General features: G+C 45.9%; 1 pseudogene; it reads left to right on the top strand.

Annotated features, from left to right (window-relative positions):
- LOC148138800 (putative G protein-coupled receptor 139) overlaps positions 1-10,755 on the top strand; it is a 94,275-nt pseudogene extending 83,520 nt beyond the window's left edge.
- The last annotated feature ends 7,939 nt before the right edge of the window (positions 10,756-18,694 follow it).

Below are 18,694 nucleotides of genomic sequence, written 5' to 3'. Positions count from 1 at the left end.
TCCTGACATTCCCTGGAACATTCCCTACCCGACATTGTCCAGAAGGTTCTGCATCCCACATTTCCCAGAATATCCTGTACATCTCCTTCTGCCGAAACATTCTATTAGATGACATTTCCTGGAGCATCTGCTACGCGACATTGCCCAGTTCATTCCGTACCTGACATTTCCAGTAACATTCCAAGACTGAAATTGTACAGAACATTTGATACCTGACATTCGCCAATACATTCCGGACCTGACATTGGCTGGAACATTCCACACTCTGCATTCTTCAGAACATTCTATACCCCCCACTCACCCGATCTTTCCGCACCTGACATTGGTCCAAACAGTCCGCGCCAGCATTTCGTGGAATATTCTATACTCGACATTCTCCAGAACATTCTCTGCCCTACACTCTCTACAACATTCTGCAAATAGTATTGCCCGGAACACTCTGCACACGACATTCTCATGAACACTCTCCACCAGACTTTCTACAGAAAATTCTTTAACTAACATTCTCCAGAATTTTCCATATCCGAATTTTCCCAGATCATTCTATACTCGACCTTCTCTGAAAACCTCCTTAACCGACATTCTCTGGAAAATTCTGCAAATAACATTCTCAGGATTATTCTATACTAGACATGTTCCGGTATGTTCTCTACCACTCATTCTCTCGAATATTCTCTACTCAATATTTTCTGAAATGCTCTGTCCATGTTCTTCTCCAGAATATTGTGGACCCGACATTCTCCAGAAAATTCTGGACGCGAATTTCTCAGCAACATTTTGTACCCGACATTCCCCGGGACATATTCTTCCTGACATACGATGAAGCAGTCTATAACGGACATTCCATGGACAATCTGTACCCGATATTGCATGGAAAATTTTATATCCGATATTCCTTGAAACATTCTGCAATTAACATTCCTCTGAACATTTTGCAATCGACATTCTCTGGAGCATTCTTTGCAAAACATGTCCTCAAACTTTCTATACCCGATATCTCTGGAATATTCCCCAACAATCTTTCCGAGGTATATTCTGTATCAGACATTTTCCAAATATTTCTATGGGGAATAAGTGAGGACTGCAGAAGCTGGAGATCAGATTTTCGAGTGCGGCTGGAATAGCACAGCAACACACTCTCTCACCAGAATTTTCAAACCGCACTTTCCCTGAAATATTATTACCCGACATTCTCCAGAACATTCTGCACCCGACAGGCTGTCCAATATTCTATGCCTGACACTCGCTAGAACATTCTGTACACGACGTACCCCGAAACGTTCAAAAACAAGCTTCCCTGGATCATTCTGTAATGGAACGTCCCCAGAATATCCAATACCGAAGAGTGACTGGAGCATTCTATACTTGACATTCTCCGAAACATTCTGTGTCGAAATTCTCCACAACAATGCATGGCCAACATTTCCTGAAGCATTCAGGAAATGATACCTCCCATAACATTGTGTATGTGACATTTGCCAGAACCCCCAATACCCGGCATTGTATGAAAGGTTTGCAACCCACAATACCCAAAATATCTCCAACCGAGATTTCCCATAACATTGCATACCAGACATTCCCTGGAACATACTATTCATGGCATTGCATGGAGCAAACAATACCGGACATTCCCTTGAATATTCTGCACCCTACATTCGCCTGAAAATTCGTCACATACAAACAGACTCAGCAGCAGGATATATTTTCCTATAAACCCCTATCCGCTTTTCGCAAAGACTTTCCCCTCTGCGACTGTCTGGTCAGTTCGACGGCCCCTAACAACTCACTCTCCTCTCCTGGCATCTTCTCCCGTCACCGCAGGAATTGCATAACCTGCGCCCACACCTCCCCCTTCACCTTTGTCCAAGGCATCAAAGGAGCTTTTCACATCCATCAAAGTTCCGCGTGCACTTCCACACATCATTTATTGATCTGTTGCTCACGATGTTGTCTATTCTACATTGGGAAGGCCAAAGGACTTCTTGCAGAAAGCTTCAGAGAACATATCTGGGACAGCTGCACCAATCAAACCAATCACCTTGTGGCCGAAAATTTCAAATCACCCTTCCACTCTGCCGAGGATATGCAGGTCCTGCACCTCATCCACGCCACTCCAGTTCCACCTGAAACCGGGATGAAGAACGCCTCATCTTCTGGTTCAGGGCCATTAAATCCTATTGCATCTATGAGGACTTTATCAGTTTCCACAATTCCATTTCCCCACTTTAGCCCAGTCCCAGAACTTCCAGCTCAACACTGTCCACATGACCTGTCCCACCTATCCACTCCACCCTCTTATCTGATTTATCACTTTCACCGCCAACTCCATCCATCTATTGCACGTTGAGCTAACTTCTCCCCAGCCCAACCGCATCTCATTTATCTTTCTCCCTGCGAGGATCCGAGCGTCATTCCTGATGAAGGATTTTTGCCCAAAACGTCGATTGTCTGGATCGTCCGATGTTGCCTGAACTGTTCTGCTTTCCAGCAACATTCTCATCTTTACTCAAATCTCCAGCATCAGCAGTACCCACTTCTGCCTTGAAAATTGCACACCCAAATTCCTCAGAATATTTGATACCCTACATTCCCTGGGTCATTTTGCAAAGGACATTCACCAGAATATTCTGGAAATATTCTGCAGCTGACATTTCCCGGAGCATTTGGTCTCCCACATTCCCCAGATTTTTCTTCACCCGGAATTTCGCATAACATGCCATACCGAAATTCCCCAGAACATTGTCTATTCGAACTTCCCTGAAACATGCTATGTCGACATTCTATGAAGCATTTTGTAAACGATTTTACCAGGAAAATTCCATACCCGATATTGCCTAGAACATTCTATGCCCGATATTCCTCAGAATATTCGATAATCGACATTCCCCGGAACATACTGCACACGAAAATGCGTTAAACAGTCAATTCCTGACACTCCACGGAACATTCCATACCTGACATTCCCCATAACATTCTCTACCAAACATTCTCCAGTATCTTCGAAACCCTCCATTCGTCAGAACATTCTTTACTCGACATTCTCTGAAATATTCTGTATCCGATATTCGACAGAACATTGTATCTTCGACATTCTCTCGAATATTCTCTGTTTGATATTCTGAGCAACATTCTGTAACTGGCATTCCCTGGAAAATCTGGTCCCTGGAATTCTAAGGAGCAATCTATTAGAATTGCTATGGACCATTCTATGGACCATTCTGTAACCATTATTCTATAGAACATTTTATACCGGAATTGCTTGGAACACACTGTAGTTAACATTCCCCAAAACATTTGTAGTGGACATTCACTGGAACATTGTACATCCAACATTCGCCAGAACACTCTATACTCGACATTCTCCAGAACTTTGTGCATCTAACATTCCCCGGATCATTCGGTACCCGAGGTCTCTGCAATATTGTGTTCCTGGGAAATACAATCACTGACAATCCACAGAACATTCTGCGTCTGACATTCTCTGGGAAATTCTATTTCAGACCTCATTCGGAATATTCTACAACCGATATTGCCTCGAACAATGTGTAATCAGTGTTCCACAGACCACTACATTACTGGCTTTCCCGGAATATTGATTACCCAACATTGCTCGGAACATTCTATACCCAACATTCCCCGAAAACGTTTATAATTGGCATTCTCTGGAATATTCTGTAACTGAATTTCCCCAAAACATTCAATATTCAATATTGACTGAAACATTCTATGCACGATATTTTGCAAAAAAAATCTGTACCGAATTTTCAATTTTCAACAACAATCCAGTCTCAACATGCCCTGAGGCATTCTGTACCCAATATTTCCCGCTACACTCTGTAGCCAACATTTCTCTGATCGATCTATTCCCGAAATTGTCTGAAACGTTTGCAACCGAGATTCCCCAGAATATTGCATACCTGACATTCAGTTGAATATTCTGTACGTGACATTCCACAGAACATTCCCGACCGAACGTTCCCCAACCATTCTCTGCCCAATATTCGCTGGAAAATTCTGCAAGCCATGTTCCACAGAGCATTCGATACCTGTCATGTCCCGAATCATTCTTTAGATGACATGCCCCGGAGCATTTGGTACTCTATATCCCCACATCATTCTGTTTCCGACATTACCAAGAAAGGTCTATTCACGACATTCCATGGAACATTTGATGCTTGACATTCTCCAAAACATTCCCTACGTGGCATTCTCCAGAACGACATTCGCCAAAAATTCCATTTTGTCATTCCCTGGAACAATCCATCCTGGCCATTCTCCAGAACATTTCATTCCTTACATTCTTAGGAATATTGAGAATGAAAACTGAACACTGCAGCCGACTTTGTACAGAGTATTCCATCCCCGACGTTTACCACAAATATCTGTGCTTGATATTCCACGGATAATTCTCGACCCGATATTGAACAGAGCATTCCATACCGGACATTCCCTGCGTGTGATTGACCCTACAATTCCAGGACCATTCTATCATCGACATTCCCTGGAATACTCTGCATACGACAATCCCCGGAACATTCTGTACCTGATATTCCCCGGAACATTCTCTTCCTAACGTTTCCTGGATAATTCTGAAACCCGAATCCCACTCCCTGGAACCATTCTGTACCCGACAGTCTCAGGAACAGTCTATGCCCGACACGCCCCTGTAAATTCTATCCCGGGCGTTTTGCAGAACATTCTGTGCCTGACATTTTCTGCAATATTCCATATACGACTTTTTGTCGAACATTCTGAAACTTACATTCCCTGGAATATTCCATACCCATTAATAGCCCCGAACATTCTTTAAGCGAAATTCTATACACGAATTTCTGCAGAATATTTCTATCCTCGAACATTCAGCGGAACATTCTATACCAGACATTTTCCAGTTCATTCTATATTCAAAATTCCCTGGAAACATCTGTAGCTGACATTTGTTGGAACTTTCTGGAATTTATAATCTCCAGATCAATCTGTAACACGCATTTTCCAGTACGTTCTACACCATACATTCCCCAAAACATTCTATATTCGGAGTTCCCTGAAAAATCTTGTACAAGACTTTTTCCAGAATTGCTCAGCAGGCATATTGTACCTGACATTCCTCGGAGCAATCCATACCTGACATTCATTGGGCCATTCTGAAGCTGACATTCCATGGAACACAGTGTATCCGACATTCATTGGAACACTCTCTACCCAACATTTCCCAGAACATGGCGTAACAGACATTCCTCTGAGCATTCTTACCCAACATTTTCCAAAGCGTTCTGGTCCTGATATCTCTGGATTATATTTCAACATTCTCTCCCCGGTACATTCTGTACCGTTTATTCCAAAGAAAATTGTAGGGGAAGAAAGTGAGGACTGCTGAAGCTGGATATCAGATTCTAAACAGGTGCTGGAAAAGCACAGTTGGTCAGGCTGTCGGATTTTGCCTGTCCTGCTATGCTTTTCCAGCAACGAAATCTCGATCCAGCAATTTCTATAATCGATATTCCCTGAAACATTCTTTACCTGACATTCTCCAGAACGTTTTGGGCCTGACATTCCATCGACCATTCTACACCTGACCCAGCCGAGAACATTCTTTCGGCAACATGCCCTGGAAAGTTCTATAAACGACATTCCCCGAATCATTTTGCCCTGAATATACTCAGAAAATTCTATACCTGACATCGCACGTATCATTCCGTACGTGACATTCACCAGGGCATTCTATGCCTAACAGTATCTGGAAAATTACTTTTCCAACCTTACTTGGAATGTTCCATTTTCGACAATCACTGGAGCATTCTATACCCAATATTAGCCAGAAACTTCTGTCAGCGACATTCCCCGAAACATTCTGTACTCAACATTGCCCGAAACGTTCTTTCATCGACATTGCAAGAACAATCCTATAGCTGGCATTCCCTGGAACATTCTGGAACTGGACTCCTCCAGAACGTTCAATACACAATATTGACAGGAACATTCTATATCCGACATTCCTTGAAAACTTCAATGGCGAAATTCTTCAGAACAATCCATACCCAGCATTCCCTGAAGCATTCTGCATCCGATGTTCAATGGACCATTGCATATCTGACATTTCCCAGAACCCTCTATACCTGACATTGCCTGAAACGTTTGTGCCCGACATGCCCCAGAACATCTACTCACGAGAGTCCCCAGAATATTGTATACCTGACATTTATGGAACATTCTGCACACGACATTGTACTGAGCATTGCAGACCCGACATTCCCCAGAACATTCTTTATCCAACGTTGGAATTAAAATTCTGCGCACCACGTTCCCACAGTATTCCATACCCATCCATCCCTACAACAGTCTGCAACCGATATCCCGAGAACATTCTATATCAGTCATTCCGTGAAACATTTTTGCAGCTGGCATTCCCCGGAACATTTGTTTCCCCACAATCCCTAGGTCATTAGCTACCCGAATTACGTTGAATATTCTAATCCTCAGAACTTTCTGTGCCTGACATTCCCCGTATGAATTTATACCTGCCTTTACACAGAACATACTCTAACTAACAGTCTACTGAACATTCCATACCCGAAATTCGAGGGCTCATTGTTTTACCCGAAACTTCCCTGGAAAATTCTGCATCCAAATTTCTGCGCAACAGTTTGTCACTGACATTCCCCGGAGCATTCTATACCCGACATTCATTCAAGCACTCCATGCCCGATATTCCCCAAAACATTCTTATCACGACACTCTATGGAACATTCCATACCCACCATTTCCCGATACCTTCTATACCCACGTTATCTGGAATATTCTACATCCAACATTCTACAGAATATTCTATACCAGACATTGGCTGAAATCTTCTGCAACCGTCATTCCCAAGAAAAGTCAATAAGAAACATTTACTCCAACATTCCATTCCTGATATGCCCGGGAACATTTTGCACTCGGAATTACTGGAATATTCTACTTGAATTACTAGGCATTGCCTGGAACATTCCGGATTCAACTTTCCGTGAAACATTCTGTACCCAACATTCCTACAAATTGTACACATGGAATTCACCGGATCGATCTGCACCTGATAAACAACGTAAGTTTCAGAACCTGATATTCAATGGAACATTCCACAGCAGACGTTCCCTGGGACTGATTGTACTGTACAATCACTGGAATGTTCAGGAACATTTTATCCTGAACATTCCCTGGAATATTCTGAACACAACAATGTCCGGACCATGCTGTACCTGATATTCCCCGTTGCATTTTCTGCCCAAAACATTCCGTGGACCATTATATAACTGACATCCCACTCAGAACATTCTGTAACCGACATACTCTGAAACAATCTGTGCCCGACATATCCCTGTGCATTTTATCCCCAGCATTGCTCGGAAAATTCTGTGCCTGACATTCTCTGGAGTATTTCATTCATGACTTTCTGTGGAACATTCTGTAAATTACATTCCCTGGAACATCCCCAACAAATTCCCAGAGCATTCACTCACTGATATTCCCAGAAATATTCTGTACTCGAAATTCACTGGAATAGCCCATACCTGACCTTTTGTGGAACATTCCATATCAGACATTCCATGGAACGTTCAATATCGGAAATTCTCTGGCACATTATGTAACTGATTTTCCCCAGATCATTCAGTACGAAGTATTGCCTGGAACATTCCATACCCGAAATTCCATGGAACCATTTTGACCTGAAATTTTCTGGAACATCAGTATCGGATATTTGCTGGAAAAGTCTCTACCCGCAGCTTCCCCAGGACATTCCACACCTGGCATTCTCTGAAACATTCTCTACTGGACATTACCCAGGACAATCCATCGTTGTTATTTCTCGCAATATTCCATATACGACGATCTCTGAAACATTCTATAGCTGATATTTACTGGAACATTCGGTACCCGACATTCCCAAGATTATTCTAGAGCTGACATTCTCCGGAACATTCTGGACCCAACATTGATCACACATTCTTTACCAGACATTACCTGAAATTTCTGGACCTAACTTTCGTTGGAACATTCTACACCCACCATTCACCAGAACATTCTATTTGCGACATTCCTTGGACATTCTGCAACGTACCCTCCATGGAACAATTATTATTCGATATTCCCAAGGACATTCTGTATAATACATGCCCTGGAAAATTCTGTACTTGACACTCCCCGAAGCATTCCATATCCAAGATTTCACAGAGCTTTCTATATCGGAGGTTCTGCGTGATAATCAATACCTCATTTTCCCTGGAATATTCTTTCACAAGCATTGCCAGAAAAGTTATATAGACTATTGCAATACTCTATACACGAACAATTCCAGATTGATCTATACTCAAGATTTCCTGAAGCATTTTGTGCCCATTCTGCTTCAGAACATTCATTACCCGACATTTCCCGGAACGTAATGTACACTACATTGACTAAAACATTCTGCAACTGACATTCACCAGAACATAGTACATCCGACATTCCCCACAACATTCTGTGCCCGACGTTCCGTGGAACTCTGTACACTGGACATTCGATTGAAAATCTTAGTCCTGACATTCTTTGGAACATACTGTTCGCGAAATTCCAGGGCATATTCTGCAACGGGCATTCGTCACAATATTCTATACCTGACATTCATCGCAGCATTCCATATGTGACATTTCCTGAAACATTCTGCAGGCGACATTCTCTGGAACAATCTTTTACCCGACATTCCCCATATCATTCTAAAGTTGATATTCTCTGAACATACTGCGGCCAACATTGACTGGAACACTCTGTTCCCGATATTACCCGGAATTCTGTGCTCGACATTCCTTGGATCATTCTTTCTCGAATTTCACCTGAATATTATATATCCAATTTCATTGGAACATTCTCGAACAGGCATTCCATGGAACATTCTATCTCCGATATTACGCAGAACAGTACGTACACGTTGGTGCCTGAAACATTCTGTACCTGACAAACCCGGAATCTTCTGTATTGTACGTTTCCTGAAATATTCCATACCCGAGATTCTGCGTGAAATTTTGTGCCTGACATTCCTGGAAACATTGATAAGCTGACATTCTGAAGAAAATTGTTTCGCCAAACATTCCTCGTAACTTTCTGTCGCAGGCATTATCTGGTGTATTTTCTATCTAACATTATCCAGAATACTGTATGCACACTATTCCCCAGAATCCTCTGTATCCGATATACTCTGGAAACCTCCTTGCCCAAAATTCCCTGCAACATTCTTTTCCAGACATTGCCCAGAACATTCTACACACAACTTTCTCCGTAACAGTCAAAAACCATTTGTGAATGGCAGAATGTCAATGAATTATAGCAAAGATAATATCCAGAAGGCAAAGCTCCCATTCCAGAGAGAAGGAGACACTGTTCAGAAGACCCCTCTGCAAGTTTGTGCGGTAAATGTCGTTTTCCCCCTGCACTTACATCTATTCACAACAGAGCATCGACCACCAGTGAGTATAAATGGTAGATAATTCCAACCTCCGTTAGTCTTAAAGGAACTGGGAGAGGAGCATTCAGGAAGGAAATGTTTTCACCTTCCATATTCAGAACTGTAAAGACGTCACCTGTACCTGCTTTCGAGTGATCAAATGTGTGGGAACGTTCGAGATTTGTGTCTGTGTGTTTGGGTGGGAGGGTTTATTTTGTTTTATGAGACGCTATTGTTAGTAATTCAGAACTATGCAGTTATTATTTCGGCTCTAGTTATATTAATAAATCTCTGAATACTGGGACACATTGCAAAATCTCACTGGGTCATCAATCCAACTGGTCACTTTGCCTACAGGCTGATGTATAATTTGTTTGTTTTCTTTCCTCATAGGTAATCTAGTTACGATCTATGTCCTGTTTGAGAAAGATTGTGGATTGTCTCCATGTGTCAGACGTTACCTAGGTGCCATGGCAGTGGGGGATTTACTTGTCATTATACTCGACCTGATATTGCGACACATTCCCATTGTTTATTGGGAACAGTTTTATTTCCTGGAATCCATCCCTGTATGTAATATCCACGCCGTCCTGCTTTATGCAGCCAGTGACTGTTCTGTCTGGTTCACCGTCGCTTTCACCTTTGATAGGTTTGTAGCCATTTGTTGCCAGAAGCTGAAAAGTAAATATTGCAGTGAGAAAACGGCGGCTGTGGTTCTGGGAACAGTGACTGTGCTGAGCTGTTTAAAGAACATTTTCTGGTATTTTATGCTCACAGATTGGTATTGGGGGATGAACACTCCCTGGTTTTGTGAGGAAAATGACAGTGTTGTACTCTCTCATGTCTGGGTCACAATCGAGTTCCTCCACTACATTCTCACACCAGCGCTCCCATTTCTCCTTATTCTACTGCTCAATGTTTTCACCGTGAGACACATTTTAGTGACCAGCAGAGTCCGCAGGAGACTCCGGGTGCAGACTAATTGGGAGACTCAGTCTGACACAGAAATGAGAAACAGAAAAAAGTCCATAATTTTACTGTTTGTGATCTCGGCTAATTTCATCCTGTTATGGTCAACGTTAATGGTGTATTTTATATGGTACCGGATGTATTTTATTGTGGATACTCCTATGTTCCTACATCGCTTTGTGCAGGAATTGGGCTTCATGCTGCAGCTCCTCAGTTGCTGCACAAACACCGCGATTTATGCCGTGACCCAGACTAAGTTCAGGCAACAGCTGAAGAATGTGCTGAAATATCCCTTCACCCAAATCCATCCATCAATCAAATTCCCTCATTAGTCAATCCATCCGGGATTTTTAAATTTCAGTTCAGTGTTTCAATAATGAAGCAGTCTGTAGTTATCTGAACAGACTGGGACTTGTTCAGTTTTGTCAAACGTTATTCCAACGGGGTTAGGGGAACACATTTAAATATTTCACTGAAATGTATCTGCCACTTCACGTTGTAAGAAATAAAAATAATTCATGAAAAAAACAAAAAAGTGAACTGCATTGTTTATCTTTGTGTTGAAGGAGCTGAGTTGGAGACAGACAGATTGAGACTTGGTCTTCAGAGTCGGGAGGGTGGTGCAGCGCTGAGCCTCGGTGTTGGGTGCAATTCAATCTGTACTTGCTTTCAAATCTTGGTCAAGCGCTTTGACATGGCTTCAGCAAAACTTGTATCTCGCACTTGTCCCTTCTCCCTCCATATATCCCTCGCACTCTCACACTGTCCTGATGTCTCTCTCTCTCTCTCTTCCTCCCTTTTATACAGCCCATTTCACTGTCCTTCCCTTCCCAATTCTCCTTCACTCTCTTCCTGTCTCCACTGTGTAACCACCCATCTCCTCCTTCTGGTCAATCCTCTCTTCAACGAATTCTCTCTCTCACCTCCCGTGATAAAGGAACATAGTGGATCATGGAGATTCAGGCTGTTGGTTGGGGAACAGCGGGAGTGTGGAGCTTTACGCAGTTGCTAGGGTAAAATTATGGGGCTGGGGCCAAATACCATTTGCTCGGGGATGCAGTGATTTTGAGAATACTGTCCATTACTAGATGTCAATTGTAGGGATGGCAACGTATGTTGTGGATGAGGAAAAAGATTGATGGTGTGACAGCAGGCGATTTACACACACAAATGTTAGTGTGGCACACAGTGTCACTCACTCAGGGTGCACAGTGGGGTTAGGATCAAAGGCGAGTTCGAGTGGATTCACGGAGGACGGACTTGCAGGTCAGTTCATGGATAAAGAATGTGTGGGGTAGTTAACTTGTCAATATGTCTGTGTGCGGAGAGTGAATGTGATGGGAGTGAGTGTGACGGTTAGCATCATGGTCGTAGTTCTGTGGTCGGAGTAACATAATGGGGGAGTGTGTGCACGTGGGAGTGAATATGATGGTTGTTGAGTGTCCAGAAACATGAGCATGTTGGTGAGGAATATTGTAGGAGTTTTACCATGACTGTGGGGAAGTGTTCAGGTGTTTGAGCATGACGGTGGGGGAGCGTGTGATGGAGTGAAAATGACGGCGTGGGAGTGTGCTTGGGAGTGTGCATGATGCTAGAGGTGAGTGCGGTAGAGTGAGGATAACGGTAAGGGTAAATGAGGATAACAGTGAGGGAGAGTGCAATGACTGAGCATTTCGTTGTGCTGGTGCAGGGGTAAGTGAATGAAAATTGAGCGAATGTGCGGAGAGAGAGTGTGATGATGGGAGAGTGAACTTAATGGTGGGCGAAGGTGAGGGGGAGTGTGCATATGTGGGCATGATATTGGGGTAGTGTGCAGGCTAGGAAACTGACAGCGTAGGAGTGACAATGGCATTAAGTGGCACGATGGGGATTTTGTGGAGCAGTGAGCACGATGGTTGAGGAGAGTGTGTGGTGGAGAGTGTTACGATGGGGCCTTGTTTGGTAGACCATGTGTGATGGTGGTAGAGAGTGCAGTCGAGTAAAGGAGAAGGTGGGAGAGTAGGAGTTATTGAACGTGACGGTTAGGGAGTGTGAAAGGCAGTGCGCACTAACCATGCAGTAGAGTGCTGTAGAATAATGGTAACCATGCGGGACTGTGTTGGAGAGTGAAGGCGATGGTCGGAAATTGTGCAGGTGTGGGGTTGCGTACATTGGTGGAAGATTTTGCAGAGTAGTGATTGTGACGGTTTAGGAACGTGTGTTGGCAGTTGGTTGACGGTGAGGGAAGTGCAGCATTATGATCCTGAAGGTGGGGATTACACGAGTAGTAAATGTGCTATTGGGCGAGTGTGTGGAGAATTGCTTGTGATGCTGCACAAGTGTGTGGTGTGTGTACATGATGGTGAGGGAAAGTGGGATGAGGGGAGCGTACTGGTGGAAGATTTTGCTAGTGAGTGAGCATGACTGTGGTGGACAGTGCAGTGGAGTCAGCATGATGATGCAGAACAATATCGGATAGTGTCTGCAATGGTCGAAAGATTTGCTAGGGAGTGAGGGTGACAGTGGAGAAATGAATGGAAGTGTAAGCATGACGGTGGGTGATATGAGGGACAGTGAACCGGATGGTGGGAGTGAACGTACGGTGTCAATGAACGTGATGATGGTACAGTGTGCGGTGATGTGAATGTGACGGGGGTGTGTGAAGGGGGGGTGCATGTGTTTGAGCGAGCACGATGTTGGATGCATGTGCTGGTACAGGAGTGTGATGGGATGTGAGTGCACGAGGGAGTGAGTGTGACGTTTTGGCGAGTTGTGCGACAGTGAGCTGGCTTTGGGGAGTGTGTGGGGAGTGATTCTGGCAGTGGGAAAGTAAGTGAGGGAGTTAGGGTGACAGTAACGGAGTATGAGGAGGAGTGAGCATGATGATATGGGAGGGTGTGAGGAAGTCAGCATGACAGGATTAGAGTGTGCGTGGAAATGAGCATAATAATGGGTGATTGTGTTGGGCAATGAGTCTAACAATGGGGGAAAGTGAGGGGCAGTCAGCATGACATTGTGGGAGTGGGTGGCGAACTGAGCGTAATGGTGGGGGAATGTGCTGGGGAGGCAGCTTGACGTTTTGGAATTATTTGGCAGAGTGAGTTTCACTGTGGGGAATGGTAATGTGGAGTCTCCGGGAGGGTAGGAGAGTGCGTAGGAATTTTAGTGGGACATTTGGTAAGTATGCTGAGCAGCCAGCGTATGAATGGGCGCATGGGTATGTCACTGAGTATGAAAGTGGGTCAGTGTGCTTGAAAGTGATTGTGATTATGGCAAATTAAGTGGGGTTGTGAGCGTGATGGTCACGGCTGTGTGGAGTATTCAGCGTGATGGTGAGACAGTGAGAGAAGGAGTGCTCATGACGGTAGCAATGACCAAGGGGGAGTACGCATGATGTTTGCGGATTATACACGGGAGTGAGTATTAGAGTGGGGATGAACATGTCAGTGGGAAGTGTGCAGGAATGTGAGTGTAATGTAGGGGGAGTTGTCAGAGAGTCAGGGTGACTTTGAGGGACTGTGCATGGTTGTGCAGGTGTCAGCAAGGAAGTGGGTGACTGTGCTGGAGTATGCCTGATAGTGAGTGTGATGGTGGGTTAATGTGTCCATGGGGTATGTACCCAGGAGTGAGCGTGACGGTGGGTAGCAAGCATTAAAGTGGAATAAGTCTAGGCGGATTTACTGTCACTTTGGAGGTGTTTAGCGAATGAGTGAGATGGTGGAAGAGTTTATGGGCGTGTTGCTGTGGTCATAAGGGAGTGTGCGTGTGAGAGAAAGTGATATTGAGCGACTTGTTGGAGGAGTGAGCGTGACGTGCTCGAGTCTACGTGGTGTTGGCCATGATAGTGGGATGTGTGCACTATGGTGAGCTTGATTAGATTTTAGATTTTTTTTTAGATTACATTACAGTGTGGAAACAGGCCTTTCGGCCCAACAAGTCCACACCGACCTGCCAAAGCGCAACCCACCCATACCCCTACAATTACCCCTTAACTAACACTACAGGCAATTTAGCATGGCCAATTCACCTGATCTGCACATCTTTGGACTGTGGGAGGAAACCAGAGCACCCGAAGGGTGCTCACGCAGACACGGGGAGAACGTGCAAACTCCACACAGTCAGTCGTCTGAGGCGGGAATTGAACTGGGTCTCAGGCGCTGTGAGGCAGCAGTGCTAACCTCTGTGCTACCGTGCCGCACACAAATCTTGGGAGAGTTATAATGACGAAGGATTAGTATGTGAGAGAGTGAGATTCATGGTGCAGTAGTGTTGCGAATTGAGAGTGAAGGCAGGGGAGTGTGTGGGTGAGTGACTGTAATGGTTGGGAAAAGTGCGGGGGAGTGTGCATGACAGTGGTGGATATGTAGTGCAGAGGGCATGATGGTGGGGCAGTTTGAACCAGGGCGTGAGCATGATTATGGAGAGTGTGTGGGGTGTGAGCTTCACAGGGTGGACATTTGCGAGAGAGCTGGAAGTTTTTGTTGCAAACGTTTCGTCCCCTGGCTCGGCGACATCATCAGTGCTTGGGAGCCTCCTGCGAAACGCTTCTTTGATGTTTCCTCCGGTGTTTATAGTGGTCTGTCCCTGCCGCCCCTAGCCAGGAGACGAAACGTTTGCAGCAAAAACTTCCAGCTCGGCGAACAGGACCACAACAACGAGCACCCGAGCTACAAATCTTCATGCAAACTTTGAATTTGCGAGAGAGTTACTGAAGGAGGACTGTGTGAGGGAGTGACCAAAGCAGTGGGGAGTGTGTGGGGAAGTTCTTGTGACAGTGGGAAAGTGAATGGGAGGGCGAGTGTGACAGTAGGTGAGTGTGTGGGGTATTAACCGTGAGGGCGGGGATTTGTGACTTTGAGTTCGTTTGAGGTGGGGAGTGAATGGGAAAGTGAGGGGGGCAGTAAGGGATTTTGCATGGGATTGACCATAACAGTGCGCGAGTCTGCAGCGAAGTTACTGTGGAGTTGGGAAGTTTACTCGGGTGTGAGCATGTTTGTGCAGTCTGAGGCAGTGAATGCGATGCTGGAGGAGTGTATGAGGGAGTCACACTGAGCTTGGTGAGTGACTGTGGTAGTGACCTTCACAGCGGACGAGTGACCATGATGGTGTGGTCGCTTGTGGGGGAGTGAGCATCATGGTAGCAGTCTGTGCAGGGAACTGAGTGTGACAGTAGGGGCGCTTGTGGGAGTATTAGTCTGACGGTGGGGGAGTGTGCATGTGATTGAGCATGACAGTAGGATGTGTGCATGTGATTTAGAGGGATGGTGTGGGAGAAAGCATCATGGTGGGGTATTGTGTGGGGGAGTGAGCGTGATGGTAGTGGAGTGTGCGAGGGAGTGTGCATGACAGTGTGCGTCTGTAGGAGTGAACCTAATGTTTTTGTGTGTGGAGGAGTGAGTATTACAGTGGTAGGTGCACTCGGAATTGAGTATAGCAGTGGGGAGTGTTTATGGAATGAGTGATACAATGGGGGAGTATGTGGAACTTTGAGTGTGAGGTTGGGATAATGTCAGAGTGAGCATGGCAGTGGCGTATGTGCAGTGAAATGAGCCTGAGGTGGACAACTGTATGAGAGAGTGAGCACGAGGGTGGAGGAGTGAGTGGGAAAGTTTGATGGGAGGGTGATCGTGATGGTGCGGGAGTGTTTGGGAAGTTAGTGTGATGGTGGTGGAGTGCATGGGTGAGTGTGGTTGACAGTGTGGGTGTATGTGTGGAAGTGAGCTTGACATTGAGAGAGTCTGCAGATGAGTAAGCGCATCGGTGCATTAGTGAAAGGGGGAGTGAAAGTGACAGTGGGACAGTGAGTGGGGGATTAAGAGAGAATGGGGAGTAGGTGGGGGAGCGACTGTGACAGAGGTGGGGTGTGTGGAGCAGGGAGCGATGCAATGGGGGAGTTTGTAGGAAAGTGAGAGTGTGACGGTAGTGTAGTGCGTCTCGGAATAAAAATGACAGTTCTGTATGGGCAGTGGCGTGACCAAACATTGCAGGACTATATGGGGAAGTGAGCCTGATGGTCTATGAGTGTGTGGGGAAGAGAGCCGCATGGAAGGAGGGAGTGTTGGGAGTAAGAATGATGGTGAGGAAGTGTGTGGGGGAGTCAGCGTGAAGGTGGTAAAGTGTGCGTGGCAGTGAGCATGACAATGTAGAAGTCTTTGCCAGAGTCAGCACGACAGTGGAGGAGTGGACATAGGAGTGTGCATGACAGTGAGCTATGTGCAGTGGAGTGAGCTTGATCGGGAGCATTGTACGATGGAGTGAGCGTGATCGTGCATGAATGTGTTGGGGAGTAAGAATAATGGTGGCTGAGTTTGAGGGGACACATCATGTTGCTGCAAGAGTGTGTGCAGCAGTGAAAAATGACGGCGTGTATGCAGAGGATGATGTTGACGGTGTGGGAGTATGTGAAGCATTTAGTGTCAGGTCATAGACTATGTAGACAATGAGGGTGACTGTGGGTGAGTGTGTGAAGGAGTAAGAATGACAGTGCGGGTGTATGCAGGGGAACGTGCGTGAGGTTGAGGAATGCGTGTGACTGAGCATGCTCGTGCAAGATTTTGCAGAGAAGTGATCGTGACTGTGGGGTCATTGCAGGGCAGTGAGCATGAGAGCGCAGAACAGTGTGGGGGAGTGTGCGTGATGCTGGGTGTGTGTGAGGGAATGTGAGTGTGCAAGTGGGCGAATTTAACCCGTCAATGAACGTGATGATGGGGAGTTGCGTTGGAGAGAGCGTGGCAGTGGGGGAGTGTATGGCTGAGTGTGGAAGATGATGGTTGACTACGCAGGTCAGTGAACGTAAAGGAGGGTGAGTGTGCGTGTACATAAGCGTGACGTTGGAACATGCAGAAGGAGTGAGCATGATGGCATGGGAATGTATGGGCAGTGGGATGTTTGGGGGAGTATGCGGGAAATGAGCCTGGCAGTGGGGGGAGCAGTGAGGTCGTAAGCATGATAATGACAGAGAGAGCATGGCAAAATTAGCACGATGATATGGGTAGACTCAGTGGAATTAGCGAGGCGGTGGAGGAGTGTGTGTGTGAGCGAGTAAAATGGAAGATGATGGCGGTGTGTGGATCTGTGAATGTGATGATAGGAAGAATGCAGTTACGTAAGCTTGATTGTGGGAAGTGTGTGGGGGAGTGAGCGCAACAGTGGGATGTTCAGGTGGTGTGAGCATGATCGTGGGGTGTGTGGGGTAGTGAGCAATCGTTCGAGGAGTGGGCAGGCAGAAAGTTCAGCAGTGGGGGAGTCACTGAGAATATCAACATGATGGTGACAGAGTGTGCGGAGGTAGGAGCGTTATAATATGGGAATATGCGGTGGTGTGTGAGTGACAGTGGCAAAATGTGCATTAGAATAAGTGTGATTGCGAGTGTGCTGGACTGTGAGTGTGATGGTGGAGAAGTGTGCGGGCATGAGCGTGATGTTGTGACAAAACCAGGGGAATAAGGGTAACAGTGAGCTGCATGTGAAGCAGTGATAGTGATGGTGCGGTCGTGTGGGGGGGGGGGGGGGGGGACTTAAGGGGAGTGTGCGGTGAATGAATTTGGTTATGGGAAAGTGAGTGAAGGAGTGAGTGTGACGGGGATGGACTCTGCGGGAGTGTGAGCGTGATGATATGTGAGTGTTTGTTTTTTATGAGAGTGACAGTGGTGAAGTATGCATTGGAATAAGCATGATGATTGGTGATTGTGCCGGACAGTGAGTGTGATGGTGGAGGAGCATGTGGTCAGTTTCTGTGACGTTGCGAGAGTGTGTGGGCGACTTAGGGGAATGGTGGGTGAATTTGCTGTTGTCTGAGCTTGACGGTACGCAAGTGTAGGGAGGAGTGAGTGTCACTCTGAGGACGTGTATTTGGGAGTATCGTTGAGGGAGGGGTAGACTGTGCGGGAGCTAGTGTGATACTGGGTAAGTGTGGGCGTGAAGGTGATGTAGTCTCCGTAGCAGGGATTATGATGGTGGAGTGTGAGTGATGCAGTATGCAAGATGATGAGGGAGAGAGAGCAGGGGAGTGAGAGTTACAATGCATGAGGGAACGGGTGAGTGAGTATAATGATGTGGGTGTGTGCAGCGGAGAGGGTGCGTCGGTGGTGACGTGTGCACTCGAGTCAGCATGACGAAGGGGAGAGTGCCGGCTAGTGAGTGTGACATTAGGAAAATGTGTGTGTGTGGCGGGGGGGGGGGTGACACCGATGTTGAGGTTATGTGGGGGAGTGAGCCTAATGTTGTGGTATAGGACATGTAACTGAATGAGATGGTGGGGAGTCTAACGTGAGTTCAGTGTAGCCGTGACGG

The sequence above is a fragment of the Chiloscyllium plagiosum genome, unplaced genomic scaffold (assembly GCF_037043375.1).
Source record: "Chiloscyllium plagiosum isolate Xiang-an unplaced genomic scaffold, Cpla_swu_hap1 HiC_scaffold_39, whole genome shotgun sequence".
NCBI lineage: Eukaryota > Metazoa > Chordata > Chondrichthyes > Orectolobiformes > Hemiscylliidae > Chiloscyllium > Chiloscyllium plagiosum.
This window is presented reverse-complemented; position numbering and strand designations above follow the sequence as displayed.